Raw genomic sequence first — 5944 nt, 5'->3', positions numbered from 1 at the left:
TAAAAAGAAATATTGTCTAAGGGTTTCCATCTTCTGAAATGTAAGGAGGAGGATTGGACTGGAATTGTTGGAGAGTGTCAACAGACAACGCCAGGTATATTGTAGAGAATCTTGTTGAAAGGAGAATCCGTTCCTCTTCTAGACTGAAGTTAGGATCCATCAAAATCTCTAGTGTTACTCTGCAAACTGAAACACTGTTGCTGAGGTTACAGAAGTAGTTTGTATTATGGAATTTTCTTGGCCCTGGATGCTCATTCTGGATATAAAATGAGCCCTAATTTGTGCTCTCTGCTATACCTATATAATTCTGCCTATTTATCTTTGTGAGTCGGTACTTGCTGTCATATATCCATGTCTCAGACAGTAAGTCATCTGGTGTCACAGTTGAAGGGGTCCCAAAATTCAAAGGTGATGGAAGCTTCTTCTGAAAAGTTGGGAGAACTTCCTAGATTGCTATCAGATACCATTGGCTTCCTAGCTTCAAGTTAGTCTGATGGAAACATTGTGGCATGAAAGGAGGGGTCCAAGAAGTATTTTATATGATAAATGTATATATTTATATTTATCCTGATTAGGGTTCCATTCACAGAATGAATATGGCTGAAACAGAACACATTAAGACTCATTTCTGGGAGCTGGAAAGATGGCTCAGTGATTAAGAGCACTGGCTGCTCTTGCAGAGGATTCAAATTTAATTTCTAGCACACATCTTGGGCAGCTCACAACTATCCATAACTCCAAATTCAGGGGAATCCAACACCTCTAGCCTCCATGGGCAGCTGAACACACACACACACACACACACACACACACACACACACACACACACATACCTAAAAATAATAAAAATAAACTTTAAAAAAGACTCATTTCCAATTGGTAGAATGACACAGTGGGTAAAAGTGCTTGCTACCAAGTCTTCTGATTGTGAGGTCAGTCCTTGGAACCTATGTGGAAGGAGATACCACCTCTTACAAGTTGTTCTTTTACCTCCACACTCTTATAGTGTGCACACTCACAAAAATAAGTAAATGTAAAAGACCTCAAAATTTAAATACACAAATTTCTCAGATTGGGTTACTGGCTAAGGTGAGAAAGAACCTAAGAATCCTCAAAAGTGTGTTCTCGAGTATACACAGACAAATCAGAGTGTGTAAGTGTTTGAATCTAACTTCCTCCCATTGGTTCCCCTTTTTAGCCTAGCTGTGGCTCTACTTTGAAGGTTATGGAGCCTTTAGGAGGTGAAATTTCTAGGGTCAGGCCATTGAAGCTTATACTCACTTTTAGTTACTGTATACATTCTCTGTTTCCTGGTTACCTGTGATATTTACTTAAAAAGCACTTTTTATTAAATCTTTGAGAATTTCAGACAATGTTTTTTTTCCCACATTTCCTCTCCCAAATCATTGTGTGTACGTGTGTGTTGGGTGAAGAGTGGGAGATGAAAGTGTACTTGTGTAGGCATGTGTATGCATGGAGGTCTGAGGATGACAGTGTGTGCTCCTGAACTTGAAGTTCATCAATTGGATTAGACTGGCTAGAACTGAACAATGAGATCCTCTCATAAGGCTGTAGTTACAGGCCAGTGCCTCCATGCTGAGCTTTTTTGTAATTTCTGTGTCTCAACTTTTATTTTTAATTATTCATGGATGGATATGTACATATGAGTGCAGCAGCTAGATGCCCAGTGCATCTTGTCCTCCTGGACTGGAGTAACAGGTGATTGGGAGCCACCCAAAGTGGATACTGGAAATCAAACTTGGGTTGTCCACAAGAGCAGCATACATTCTTAGCCATTAAGCCATCTCTCCATCCCCCCCATGACTGACTTTTCATGTAGTTTCTAGGAATCCAAACTCAGGTCCTTGTGCTTGTTTGACAAGCACTTGACTGATTTGAGCCATCTGTCTAGTTCAATTGCACTAGTTTTTAAACTTCATCTTTACTGTAAAGGCTATTTTTCTAGGAATAGAATTCTAGGTTAATTAAGACTTTATTTTGACTCAGAATTTTAAATATATTGTTTTATCATGTTTTTATTGTTTCTTGGAAAATGAGCTGTCATTGTTCCTCCCCTCATCATCACAATAACCTTTTATTCCCAGAAATTTAACAGTAGTGTACCTCTTTATAAATTCCTTTACATTTATTACATTCATTGAGAGAGTAGAACTTTTTCTTGATTTTGATATTTCTTCAGGTTGGTATACCTTCAAAACAGATATTTCTACCATGGTCCATATCTCATACACCTCATTTCAAAAATTTCCCTACCCTCTCTGTCTTAGTTAGGGTTTTACTGTTGTGAACAGACACCATGAACAAGGCAAGTCTTATAAGGACAACATTTAATTGGAGCTGGCTTACAGGTTCAGAGGTTCAGTCCAGTATCATCAAGGTGGAAACATGGCAACATCCAGGCAGGCATGGTGTAGGCTGAGCTGAGAATTCTACATTGTGGGGCAGTGGGCAGTTCTGACAGCCGGAGTCTAGTAGAGCGGCCACCTCGGAACCCTGGAGACCTACTGAGCAATGTAAATTTGTTCACAAGGGACAGTAGGTGTTCGGTGGTAGCTCCTGAAATCAATGGCTCAGATTTCAGCCCAAACCCCTCACAACTGCCCCTGCAGGAGATGTGTGTGCTCTATCAGGCAGACAATGCCTCAAACTCCCAGCATTCTAGCTGGACTTTACACACACAGTCATCTGACCAGAAGCCAGGCATGCCACGCCCCATATAATAAAAGGGGTGGTTTGATCCCTCCTCACTCTCTTGTTCTCTTACTTTTCTCCCTTCTTGCTCTTACTCTTACTTCTCCTCTTCCTCTCATTCTCTTGTTCTCATACTCTCTCTCTCCTCTCTGCTCTTTGTTCTCTTCTCTTGCTTTCTTCCTCTCCTTTCCTTCTCTCTACTTAATCAACATATTTCTCCTTCCTACAATAAAATAACTCATTCATACATTGCCTCCTTTTAATTAAGGTGCCATACAGCAAACAGGTCATTCCCTGGGGGGAGAGAGAGACCTGGGCCTCAGCAGCAGGTCCTTTGCCTCTGGAGAGGGGGAAAGAGCCAGGCCCCTGCTCTTGGAACAACACTGCATCTTCATCTGAAGGTTGCCAGCAGAATATTGACTTACAGGCAGCTAGGGTTAGGGTCTTAAGCCCACACCCACAGTGGCACACCTACTCCAACAAGGCCACAACTCCTAATAGTGCCATTGCCTGGGCCAAGCATATACAAACCATCACATTCTCATACCTCTTTCTTCTCCTTTTTCTTCTCTGTCTTTTTTACAATACTTTATTCTGTGTATCTTTTGATTAATTGTTTCCTAATCCACTAAACTTTTATTATGCTATGTATAACTTCTATTATATATAGTGTTTACCTTATTTGTATTTCTAGAATTTCTATTTAATTATTATGATTTTCCTTTGTTCTTTCTTTTTTGTTATGCTTGTATGTACCATATTATGGATGTGTTTGTGGATGTGTATGCCTGTATGTGCCTGTGCATGTAGATGTGTGCACCTGTGTGTACATGTATATGAGGATGTGTGCATCTCTCTGTGTGTGTGCATCCATATGTGCACAGGTGCATGTGGATGTGTGGATCTGTGCATGTGGAGTCTGGAGGTTGATGTTAGGTGCCTTCCTCAACCACTCTCTGCATTTTCTTTTTCTTGAGAGAGGGTTTCTCACCAAACCTAGAGTTGGCTTAGTTAGCTAGGTGTGGTGGTCAACAAATTATAGGGATTCTTCTTCTGTGGCTTCAGGTGTGTACTGACATGCCATGCTTTTTGCATGGGTGCTGATCTAAATATAGCTCTTCATGCTTACGTAGAAAATGTTCATCCTTGCCTCATTTGATCATTTTAATAAAACAAAATCATTTTGAAATTATGAAAAGGTTTGGATACAGCAGAAGCAGATAACCTTCACCTCATCAAAGATCAAGATGCTTACAGACTCTCTTTTCTGTTTTTGATAGCTCTCTGACTTCTCTGGCTCATAGAACAAAGTCATTCCATATTTTTTTTACCTGACAGACTCAAAATTTTGTGTCTTTGTCTACAGATGTAGGTCAGTGACAGAGTCCTTGCCTGGCACATATAATGGCCTACAACCCTGAAAAGAAAATGCCTCTATGATGAGGAAATTTCTATGATACACATGTACATTTTGATCACTCTCTGTTTGGCTTCTTCATACAGTGTTGTCTTGTGCAGTTTTAGAAGTACTGGTTTGGAGTTCACTTCACTGTAGTCCCTCTTTTGCTGGATCATGATCTTTAAGTCCTGGATACAATAGTATCAAACACATGCACATTAAGTGTAAATGTGCATGTTTTTTCTCCTGACTCCAAGCTCCCAGAATAACAACAAATCTGAGACTCAAAATATATTTACAAACTCTTTAGTCATGAGCTTTGGCTTGTTCTCTGATTAGCTCATAAAGTAATATCCTATTTGTTCTAATCTAAGTTCTGTCACACGGCAGCTTACCTCTGCTCAGCTTCTGTGTGTTTCCTGTCTCCTCCTTAGTAATCCTGGGGGGGCCAAAATCTCCCATGCTTGGTTCTATCCCAGAATCGTTTCTGCCTTCTGGATTTCCCACATTCTATTCTACCCTTTCCTGTAGGCCATAGGTTTTTTATTGACAAGTGATCCATCCATATAATAAGAGATACAGATTGTGTATCTCTACAAATGTAATTTTTATACATTGCCTTTGGAAGTTTCTATAAGCTCTGAATGAGTGCTTCTACTCTTTCTCTTGGTTCTACACAGAATAAAGCCTAATAAATGACTTGTGGGGAGAAAAAAATGCAAATTACTTGAATGGTTTCAAATCATCTCAACTTCTCTAATGTTAGCTGTGTGGTGCCTGTGAACAGCTGTGCTATTTGTGCTTATTATCTAGTTTTTATAGTTTTTTTAAGCCAAAGAATTAGTTTATAAGAAGTTGGCCTGCTGAGTATGGTGGTGCATGCCTTTAATTCCAGTACTGATCAGATCAGATGGATCGCTGATCTACAAAGTGGGTCACAGGCTAACAAGGTCAATACAAGAAGACCCGGTATATAAAATAAAGGAACAAAGAAAGGAAAGAAGGAAGGAGAGAAAAAAGCCTGTCACACTTGGTAGAAAGTTTCAGTTAATTAGCTTATCTACCCACAAAAAAGTGTGTCCTTTTAACTTTGGTTTAGAAAGAGGCTTTAATAGAAACTCATATAATTTATTTTTGGTACAAGTGTAGCAAACACCTTTTCCATGCCATTTGAGGTATCACATTTATCTTTACCTGTCATTTTTTAATATTTTACTTCATTTTAATAATTATATGTACACATGTTATGTGAATGTATACATGTATGTCTTGAATCCTTCTAGAGTTGGAGTTAGAGGAAGCTGTAGGATACCTGATGTGGATGCTGGGAGCAGTGTAAGCCCTTAGCCATTGTATGATACATAAAAATGATACACCAATTCATAAATGCTAAACCAAACATACCTGTTGAGTGAGGATGTATTTTTTTTTAGTGTATTAATCTATTCAGTCTACTAAAGTTTCAATTAGAATACCATGAAACTAAGTAATCTAAAGTTGTCTTTCTTTTTTTTTTTTTTTAAGATTTATTTATTTATTATATGTAAGTACACTGTAGCTGTCTTCAGATGCACCAGAAGAGGGCGTCAGATCTCATTACAGGTGGCTGTGAGCCACCATGTGGTTGCTGGGATTTGAACTCAGGACCTTCTGAAGAGCAGTCGGTGCTCTTACCCGCTGAGCCATCTCACCAGCCCAAAAGTTGTCTTTCTTGTAATGCCCTTGTTAGGTTTTGAATCAATACCATTCTGACCTCATAATACAAGATGGGAAGGGTTCCCTCCCGTAAAGAATAAATGTAAGCAATATAAAAGAAATGACAAAGGTAACCCA

This window comes from Mastomys coucha, chromosome X (assembly GCF_008632895.1).
Source record: "Mastomys coucha isolate ucsf_1 chromosome X, UCSF_Mcou_1, whole genome shotgun sequence".
NCBI classification, from domain to species: Eukaryota; Metazoa; Chordata; class Mammalia; order Rodentia; family Muridae; genus Mastomys; species Mastomys coucha.
The sequence above is the reverse complement of the archived record's forward strand: the minus strand, read 5'-3'. Positions refer to the sequence as shown.